The following is an 11,333-nucleotide window of genomic DNA, read 5'->3' on the forward strand; positions in this document are numbered from 1 at the left end:
TTTATGTACTTAGACTATACATGTATATACATATATGTATATACCAAGAAGTAATAAAAAAGTAGAGGCCATGAATTTAAAGAGAGCAAGAAGGAGTGTGTGGAAGGGTTTGGAGGAAGAAAAGAGAAGGGAGAATTATGTCATACTATAATTTCAAAAAAAAACAAAGAAATGATCCTAAATTATTGTGGGTAATAGTCTTTTATGAGACTTGTACTTGTTGATATTTTCTGCATTTGAGCAATTCACTGCATTGAATTCTGGTGAACATTAGTATATGAAAGGGTGTTAGACACCACTTAACATTAAAGAAATAATGTTTCCTGCCTAACCTGATGATTCATTCTAAGTTTTATCTTCACACTTTATGTAGTGGAAGAGTGGAAGGAGAAAGACAATTTCTACAAGTTGACTTTGACTTACACATGTACCATGGTGAGCAAATCCATGTACAAGAACACAGACACACACAGACACACAAGCACACACACAAATAAATAATTTCTATAGATTAATGTGATCACACATGCACCATCGTGAGCAAATACATGCACAAGAATATGCACACACACACACACACACACAAACATACACACTCACTCATACAAAAAAGTAAATAAATATTTAAGGAGGCCATCAAATATAATCAGCAGCAAAGGCTAATGAACATGAGAATAAAGTACTGGTGGGTAATTGTTTATTGGTATTCAAAATGGTACATTCACTTTGAAGACAATTCTTTACAAAACTGAATATATTTTTTGCATTTGGTCCAGTGATCCTATACCATAATGTGCACCAAAAAGACTCAAACATTTGTGTTCATACAAAATCTGCATGCAGACTTTTATTACAGCACCTTTTCCAAAACTGCTCAAAATTGGAAGTAGTTCTATCAGCTACGTTTCTCATTTCCACGACCAAATACTTAACAAAATGACAGTTTACAATACGAAAGATTTATTTTGTTTCATGGTCTGAAGATCCATCATGGCAGGGTCAGTGGAGAAGATGTGGCTGGATCTCCTCATAGATTGGAGACCAGAAGAAGAATAAACTACTCCGATCACTTTCTTCTTTTTCCCTTTCTGTTCAGTCTGAGGTCTCTGCCCACAGAGATGGTGCTACCCACCCTCAGGGCATGCCCTTCCCTCATCAGTTAATCCTGTCTGGAAATGTTCTTATGGGACACATTCAAAGGTGCACTTCACTAATGCTGAGGCATCTCCAAATCCAGTCAGCTTCATCATCAGAGCTAACTATCCCAGCAACCTAGAAATCTTTTAATGACAGAACAGATAAACCGTGGTAGGATATAGTCAGTCGGTGGAATATTACACAGTGCTAAAAAGAAATGAGCTGTTGAGGCATGAAAGACCTGCAATAACCTTAACTGTGTGTTACTAACTGAGAGAAGAAAGTCTGATTTCACACAAAGAATAATTCAAGCAACTGACTCTAAAGATCACTCGTGGAGACAGTGATGATTCCCATACTTGCAAGCACCTTCATAGCAGGGGAGGGATTAGAGAGTAGAGATGAGTAGGACCATAAAAAATGTCCTGTATGATCCTGCAATAGTGGACACTTCTCCTAATACATTGTTTGTCAAAGTCCAAGAGACTTGGTTTTGCAATGCAGTGATAGCAGGCATTCTGAACTCAAGACTAAGTATTTGTAATGCTGAACTGGGATTCTGGCATCTCTCTGTTGCCATGAAAAACACAGGACCTGACAGATTCCAGGAGAGAGTGAGTGTGGACAGCAAGGGAAGAACTCAGGTTCATCCTCAGAGCTAAGCTCAGCTATTTGTACTCTACCTGCAGATGCATGTTTCCCACTATCGGCAGAGCTATGTCTGTGAAGCCAGTCTAGGCTCCCCAGAACTCTGATGGCTCATAGGTATATGGACTCACTGAGATCGTACTGTCTGCTACTGTGATGTCTGGTGATGTATCATACAAGTAACAACCAACCAAGAAGAGGAAGTGGGGTTGACTACAGAAAAACTTAAACTGAGTTTGGTTTGAGACCCAGAAGTCATTTGTACAGAAACTATGGCCAGGAGTCTGGAAATGATGGTTCTTCAGTAGAGCTGGTGTCTTCTGTAGAGCTGGTGTCTTCAGTAGAGCTGGGATGCTCAGTAGAGCTGGGATGCTCCTTTGTATTTCCATATGAATCTTCTAAACAGTGTCTCAAGTTCCATACACCCTCACACTATAGTAAAATATCAGATTTAATGAATTGCATTATACCTGTGACCATTGCAAGACAATCTACTCTTTAATTTCTGTATTCTTTCAATATCACAACTTTCACTGTGAATATTTCACATCTTTTTAATAGAATTATTCTAAGACATTTGAGGTTTTAGTAGCAAGATAAATATAGCTTCTTGTTGTTGTTGTTTTGATTTCATATCCTTTAACCTTTTGCTGCCTCTTATGCTCTCTGATCTGTTCCTGACATAAACACATTTAATGTGATGTGGGAGTGCTAAGTGGTCAGGGCACATGCAGTTATCTAATGGTTTATAAGGATGGTGGTATCACATGTTATTATAACTCTGATAACTAGGGATAATTCAACTGTATGTTGTCTTCCTTAATGTTCGTATTTTTGCGTGCTTTTTTTAATCTAGGAATGCAGGCTTCCAATACATGTTGTCTGTATTGCTAAGAACAACAATGGAGTGATTTAGAAGCCAAAGCTAAGTATTCATAGTCACACAATTTGAAATCTGAGGTAAAGTTTACTAATTTGGTATTTTGTCTCTCTTAAAGTTCCTTTTACTTCACAACACATCTTTCTTCAATAAACTCCTCTGTCATCCACATGGTTCTGTGGCTCAATCAAAGGGGCAGACACATGAACATCAAATACAAATTGTTCTATTGAGAATCATCTGTTGCAGCATTCAATAAGATAGAGCCTAAAGAGGACCAAAGGAGCTAAAAACAAAAAAACAAACAAAACAAAACAAAACAAAACAAAAACAAAAATATACATTCATAGTCAAATTCTGAGCATGTGATACCAGGCTAGATTCTCCTTTTTTTTCCCAGCAAATCCTTGGGTAAGTCATGAGGATTAATGTAAAGAAATACTTGCTCCTTAAAGATACAGATCCGTAAGATATTTACAAAAAAAATTCTACTTTGCTGTGATACTTTTTAAAAATGTCATGACATACATAGGAAAACTCTGTCCCCCAGCTCTGGAAGATCTGAACATTTAAAAGATGACACCCAACTGGAAATAATTCAGCCCTTGCCCTCTCTCCTGCCAAGTTTAATTCTTTTAACTTAAATATCAGCACAACACTAATGAAAATTAAACTTCTGGAATAACTTTCCACAATGCCTACTATCCATTCAGTGCACATGAAATACTGACATGCAAAGAACATCACTGAGATATTTTAATCCCAGGTAATTTTATCCTTTGTGATAAACAGCATGCATTAAATGTCTAAGAATTACTTTTGTAATATTTTTATCAATATGTTGATAAAATATATTAAATATATCAGCAAAGAAAACATCCTTTAGACCAGCATCCAAATTGATTGAGAAATTGAGAACATTTTATTCAAAGAATTTTGCAACTATTTATTATTAAATCTGAGTTCTCATCGGAAACCTGTCTTCAAGACAAATTCATACAGATTTGGGTTTCCCTGAGCTTTCCAACTAAGCGCATCACACTCCCAAGGTTGAAGGTGGCAAACTGGTTTGGATCTTTAGAACTGAAGCTACAAGACAAACACTAGGGAAACTGATCCAGAACCTGCATTCTGCAAACCCCAACTCAGCAACAGAAGGAAATCAACATGGATTCATTCCTTCTCCAGATGGAATGGGAACCCAGAGTTATGATGCCTGCAGGTTATATCCCACTAGGGGAAGATCCGGCCACACTCTTTCCTGACAGTGAAGACTTTCAGGGCTCTAGCCCACTCTGCTGAAGCCCCATCAACCTACTCAAATTGAATAATACCTGGACAAACTACGACCATGCAATTCTCTAGGAGGGTTCTAAAACAAAATTGCAATGGAAACTTTAAAAATAGAACATGATCAAAGTAGTAGACAAAGCGAGATAGCTTTCAAGAGAAAAAAATTTTATATACTTCTAATATAACAGATGAAGTTTCCAGGTTATAACAGAAAATCACAGGATCAAGACCATGCAAATCAAAACAGATTAAGGAAAACTAGTTCAAGAATATGTTGCCTAAATAAAGAAAATTCAGACTGGCTGCTTAGGCTTGTGCCTGCAAGCTTGGTTGCACAGAAGGCTGAGGCAGGACAGCCTGCATGAGATGGGGAAGCCTTGTGTTAAGCAAAAGAAAAAAACACATTTCAAATTCTACAAATAGGTATATTGAACTTTTATGAGAACTTCTGCCTAGGAAGTGAACTTACCTGCAGCATGAGTCCCCAGGTTCCATCGTATCTCCAAGCAAGCAAACAAACAAACAAGCAACAACATTAAAAAGTTAAAATCTCCCCCTCAATTAGTAAACACTTGAGTCTGGTGACCCACAGCTGTCACTTTGCATTTGGGAGGCAGAACAGTTGCTTGGAGGTTGAGGCCAGACTGTGAGAAAGCTGAAAAAAGAAAACAAAACAATCTGTGTTACATGCACAAGGCCTTAACAAATTCAAGGCAGGCAGCTTAGCAGCAAGGAAGAAAAGTGGGCACAGATTTGACCCAATGCTAAGGCACAACCCACACTGCTGAAGGTTAGTGTCTTGAAAGGGAAAGTCGTTTTTCTTTAATGGGATGTCTCTTGGTGTGCAACCACTCTTCAGAGAAAGTCCGCTTCCACTCAGCCACATTTGGATGGATTTTAATGCATATGTTATATGTGCCTTATATTTATAATACTTATAATATGTCTTATATATTAATATATTGTATACTATATATTATATATAATATTTATATAATATGTTGTACATGTTGTATATAATAATAAATTTAAACATGTGTTTATATAGATGCATGACTACTATTATTTTGAAACTCAGATGCTACTTAAGAGTAGTGTTAAAGCAAAAAAAATTAGAAATAAGTAAATACTCTACAGTCTTAAAGGAAAAAAACCATTATTTTATTGGAGTCTTCAAATAAGAGAATCACATCTTACAGAAGGGTCAAAGGTAATCACTGCTGAAAGTGGATTTCCAGAGGTGTCAGACAACTTTTCTTAATATCATTACCACCCTCAAACCTCCCTTAAGCTAAGCTTAATACTACCAGGAAGTATTTTCAACAATGGCCATACTGAAATAGCAGAATTAAGCACAACCAGTGGAAACAGAGGCATTCACAACAGGGGACCAAGGCCATCAGCAAACCTAGTCTTGAGGCAAGGGAGCAGCCTTAGAAGCAACAACAGAGAAAAGCTCACACTGCTGCTGGCTTCCTGCAGACCCCGTGGCAGAGGGGCAGAGAGCTCAGCTCACGCTGCTGTGGCAAACCTTCCAGATATTGCTGACATTGCATCTGAGAACCACAAAGCCTTCATAGAAAGAGCCGCCCAGCTGGCTGTAAGAGTCACCCCTTGCAAAGTCAGGATGAACTGTGTAGGCAGATGAATAATTAGGCAGCTCATGCACATGTTTTATTTGTACTTAAAGAAAACTACAAAAGAAACAAAAATTTAGTGAAGAAAAAAAAAGTTGATTTTCAACTTATAATTTCAAGTCATCAATCAGTCTGTTCTAGCCCTTCTCTCATTCCACTAACCACGTCTTTTGGTTCAATGTAATGGAAATGTAAATATAAAAGCAATGCTTTGAGGAGTTCCATAGCATATTACCTGTATGCAGAGTATCAAACGTTCGGACTGGATTGGGTCACATGGTAAAGGTTGATCTCTCAGTATGGATATGCAGATCTCAGTGTTGAGGATTATGAATCCTCTAGAAGAGGTTAGACGTCCAGCAAGGTCTTCAGGTAAGTGGATCTTAACTTCCAGTAAGTTCTCCAGAAGAGAACTGTGGGTCCTCACCCCTTCTGCTTTTCTCATTTTCTGGCCATGAGGAAAGCAGTTTCTCTCCATTAGGTGCGTCCTCCATCTGTAACTGAATCTAATTAATGTTACTCAAGTGATCCCAGGGGTGCTGGTGCATTCCTGCTACTCATGCCTAATGTTTTATATTTTTGAATGAGAAACATATACATAGCCTTTATATTTTGATATGTATAAAACAGCTCAATGACTGGGCCACTTCCTAACCTCCACATGGCTAATCTTCTCTTCTACAATATTCCCAAGTTATTCTTTACTACAACTTAATTTTATCTATGCTGCCCTAGACCCAGAGGTATAGACCTCTTGGGCTATGATCATCTGGCTACTACAGCATCTATGCTCTCTGCCCTGCACCTCTCAGGTGTGATGTCTCCACTCCTTCCCCAACATGGCATCTCTCTCTTCCTTTCTCCTTCTTTGGTCCCTTGCCCAGGAATCCTGAAAGTCCTACCTCTGTCTCTCTGCCCATACATTGGCCAACAACAACTTTATTTACCAATTAAAACCAACTGAGGACAGAGTTCCCTCGATGTCTTACATGTAGATGTTATGGGTTCTCATACAATTTTGGAGACTCAGATTAATATAATACAAACATTAGACCAAACCCACAACCCTCCATGGTTTTGCTACCTGGGCTCAGGCTCAAAGCAATGGACCATGGACTCAAGTGTCCAAAACTAGGAAAGAAAACAGACTTTTCCTTTTTATAAGTTGATTGCTACTGGGTCTTTAGTGGGAAGCTAGTTAACTATTATTGAGTCAGATACGAGGCTTCCAACTGAAGTTCCTGGGCATGACTTTCATCCTGCTGTTCCTTCTCCTTTGAAGCACATAGTATCCTTTGAATAGTTTGTCATTCTAAAATGTGTTATTTTTAAGCAGTACAACAGAAAGAATAGCCCTTGAGCTACTCATTCACAGATCACATACATGCTAAGCACTGTGGGTCTGTGTCTATAGTGTTGTCAGTTATGACTCTTCTCTGACTCTACAACAAAAGTCTTCCTCATGGGTGCCTGCTCTTACTGTAAAGAAACTAAGCCCTCGCTCCATAGAGAGAAACATGGCATGATGGCTATTCTCAGTTATCACCTTGATTATATCTGGAATAAACTACAGTCCAGAAATGAAGGGCACACCTGTGACCTGTATCTTGAGACTGGAACACACAGAATTTTGATCCAGATCTTGAGGTGAGCACACAGGAGCATGGTACACAATCCTAATCCTGATCAACACACACACACCTTTAGTTCAGATCTTGAGGTATACACTTCATCTGGACCATACATTTTGCAGGAGGGCTACAAAGGAAGGCTCACTCATCTTTGTGTGCTTGTAGTTACTTGCTAGCATATCTATTGGAGCCTATTTCTTCAGGATCCCAGCTTATAAAGAAGACCAGCTGAAACACCCAGCCTCGTGGGACTGAGCAACTACTAGATTCTTGGACTTTCTTTTCACAGGCAGCTATTGTTGGTTTAGTTGGACTGCATCCTGTAAATCATTTCCATAAATTTCCTGTAGTATATAGACTCATCCCATAAGTTCTGTGACTTTAGAGAACCCTGGCTCTTACAGAAGATAAAACTTGGGGAGTGAGCTCTTCCCACAGGAACTCCCCACAGTGACTAGTGATCCTCGTAAAGGAACATAGAATACTTTTGAAGTATGATGGAAAATAGAGCTAGTTTATGCATGAAGTTGGCTCTGTCTTGTGAGCCACTAAGTATATTGTAGTTAGACTGGAGGTTCATTTCAATCAAAATATTTGATTATATAGAAAACATGGTGAAACTTGGTCTCATTTGGGTGGTTTTGCATTGCAGGTCTGGCTTCTACAGCCTGTAGCTCTCTGCCTCTGCCAATGACACTCCAGGCTTGAAGTACAGTAAGCATTGCTCACTAGGGCAGGCTCTACTTGTCCCAGTCAGAAAGTAAAGAACTGTGAAGGAAGCAGAATACAGTGAGACAAATAAACATTTCTATGAAGATTCTAAGCAATAGACAACACAGAAGGCTGAAAGGCAAAACAATGGCTTCTGCACATAGCATCAGTGAAACTGTCCCCATGACCTTGGAGAAGTGGAAACATTTTAAACAGGACACAAAGAGCAGTGCATGGAAGAAAAGCAATAAAGTTGACCACATTAAATTAAGAACTTCTGTTCATTTAGACAACGAAAGGGGAATGAAAAAGCAAGCCAGAGTGAGTGGATATCCTCTTTTCCATAAAAGCAGCAAAGACAAGGTATCTAGAATGCAAAACAATCTATGCATCTATAGTAAAGTATGCACAAGAGAAACATACATGAAACCAGAACCTGCCAATTAAATAAAATAAATAGAAAATGAATTCAACATGTGCATAAACCTACTGGATATTAGCAAATGCAAATTCAAATGTACCTGAATTACAGCTTCATTCACTAAAATGACTAATTAAAAAGACTGACAAATTCAAATGTTGCAAGAAATCAGTACAATAGAAACTTTTGTATAGTGTTTAAGATAATGCACAGTGGTACACCTAGCTTGAGAATTCACTGACATCTGGTTTCATGAAAAACTTGCTTTTCTGTCTTATTAGACTTCCAACTCTATGATGGATAGTAAAATTTTACGAGTTGCTTTTACTTCCTGATCCTGAGCATAAATGTAATAAATTTCAGTCTGATGCTTACTATAGTTTTTGTTAACCTTATTTAAAAAATGATGCTTTTTGAATTTTATTTTAAATTCTTAGTAACACTTTTTAAAACATGCAGTAGATGTTTATTTCTATTAGATGTGCTTCTCTCTGGCTGGTAACTAACTATAGACTGGTCTCTAGATCACAGGTCTCTGCCCTCTGCCCTCTGCCCTCTGGCCTCTGGCCTCTGGCCTCTGGCCTCTGGCCTCTGCCTCTGCCTCTGCCTCTGCCTCTGCTTCTGCCTCTGCCTCTGCCTCTGCCTCTGCCTCTGCCTCTACCTCAACCTCAAATGCTGGGATTATCGGCCATTATATCTGGTTCTCTCTTCTTTTTTATGTTGTGTACATTGTATTGTTATTGGTTTATAAATGTCAACATCCATTCTTAGGATGGCTTCACTATGACTACAATGTTTTAGTGAATTTTTTATGTATGTTTTATTAATAATGTCATCCCTATCTATGGTATTTGCCTTGACTTGTCTGTGACTGTTTTAGTAATATTGTATGGTTATCAAACTATAAGCTGAACAAGTTTGAAATGGTACCAAAATTTGGACTTTTATAGAGAAGCTCAAATGACACACTGCCTACCTCTTGGAATGACTTTTCGTTTCTTTTTAGAAGTGAAATCACTAAAGATTGTTGGTGCCTAAACAGAAATTAAAGACTGATTGTGAATGCACGATGGGCAAAAGCAGTGGGACTGTGGGGTGTGTTGAGCACATGAGTGAGCTAGTGATCTTTGCAGAGCAACAGAAGTAGCTTAGATACATCAGCACCAACTCAGAATGTTTGAAAATAATGTGTTTGTCTCATACTCTCCTAATATCTGGGAGGGGTTTCCTCATGGATTCCAAATACATGTCCACTAATTAGATTTTTGTGGGGAAGAAGCTACTGTGAATCCTCATCACACAATGTTGGTGCTTTAATCCTATTCTCTATTGTACAAGGTGAGTGCTCTTAGAACCTTACTGCTTCCCATATTGGAGCCAGAACAAGCCCAACTCAAAAACTCCAGTAGTCACATCTTACTCAGTGTTCAATGGCTATGAAGAGACATTATAACCATGACAACTCTCATAAAATGAAACAGTTAATTGGGTCTGGCTTACAGGTTCCTAGGTTATGTTTAATATCATCATAGCAGGGAGTACAGCAGCAGGCAGACAGACATGGTGTTGGAGAAGTAGCTGAGAATTCTACATTCAGATCCACAACAATAAAAAGAATGGGACACTAACTCTGGCTTGGATTTTGAAGCCTCAAAGCCCACCCTTCCCAATGACACACTTTGTCCTCCTCACCTCCTAACCCTTCTCAAGTAGTACCACTCCCTGATTACTAAGCATTCAAATACATGAGCCATTCTCAAACAACCAGATCTCCCCATGGCAAAAATATAAAATAGTTCTGAAATAATGGAATAACTGTTGTTTTATGTTTGATGATTTCACATCCAAGAAAAATAAGTTCAACCTTAGCCATACTGGGGAGAACTCCGTCACCTGAGAGGTCAAGACTGTGTCAGACATGGGTGCCAGCATGATAAGCACTATTGTGGTTCCCCTGATGTGACACTACTCTCTGTGTGTGCTTTCTTTGTATTTGAAAGTGAGGCAAATGCTCACAGCATCTTACTGAAGTAATGATCCCCACTCGGCTGTGTGAACTTGAACAGTGACTGGTACCCATCAGAATTCTTTTCTTTCCATGAAGGAAGCTAGGAATGGAAACAGCCCAGTCAGTGTCCCTCTTTCCACATCAGTGAAAAATAAAGACCATGTGAGTCTCTGTCTGCTTGTGGGAACCCTCACTTTAACCCTACCCACAATCAGAGTGAAACCCAAAAGAGCCTTTCTTCTTAGCTCTCTGGAGCTAGGTGACTCTGGGAGGCACTATTCTCCCCAGGGATCTCAATTATGTCAGTAATAGAACTTTCCATACCCTCAGTATAACATCTGTGTAGTCAATCAGGCCCCAAATGAATTTTGGGTAGAGTCTACCTGCCTTTGAAGGTAAACTATGCCATGGAAATTCATAGTTATAATTAGAAATGTTTCAGAAGCTGACTTCAAAGAAGGGTATTAGAACTCCGATGTGTGACTGCACAGTTCCATGCATGTTTAAACTTAGCCCAGTGTGCCTGTCATGATCACATGCTCCAGAATGTTGGCCTCGTAGCAGCCTCACCAGCCAAGAGCCTCTGTCAGTCAGACTGGTAAGGCTTCCACAATCAGACCATGGAGTGCGACGTTCAGAAATACAATTAAGTCAGAACAAGTTTAATAAACAAATGTGTTTATAAGTGGAGTTAAACTTTCAGATGAACCCAGTACAATTAAATATTAACTATCAAATATGCAAACTTTAAGGGCAACACAAAATTCACACCGTTTAGATGCATAATAAGATTTATTGTAAAATATTCTTTTAAAGAATTGCACTTTTAATTGTTCCAGCTAAGATATAGATGGGATACTATTTTAAATCAAATACATACACCTCCCCACCCCAAGATAAAAACCAACTCACATGGAAAAGAGAGTCTTAAAAGATAAGAGGGAAGGAAGAGAGGTTAAAGAGAGGA

The sequence above is a fragment of the Apodemus sylvaticus genome, chromosome 11, assembly GCF_947179515.1.
Source record: "Apodemus sylvaticus chromosome 11, mApoSyl1.1, whole genome shotgun sequence".
Classification (NCBI taxonomy): domain Eukaryota; kingdom Metazoa; phylum Chordata; class Mammalia; order Rodentia; family Muridae; genus Apodemus; species Apodemus sylvaticus.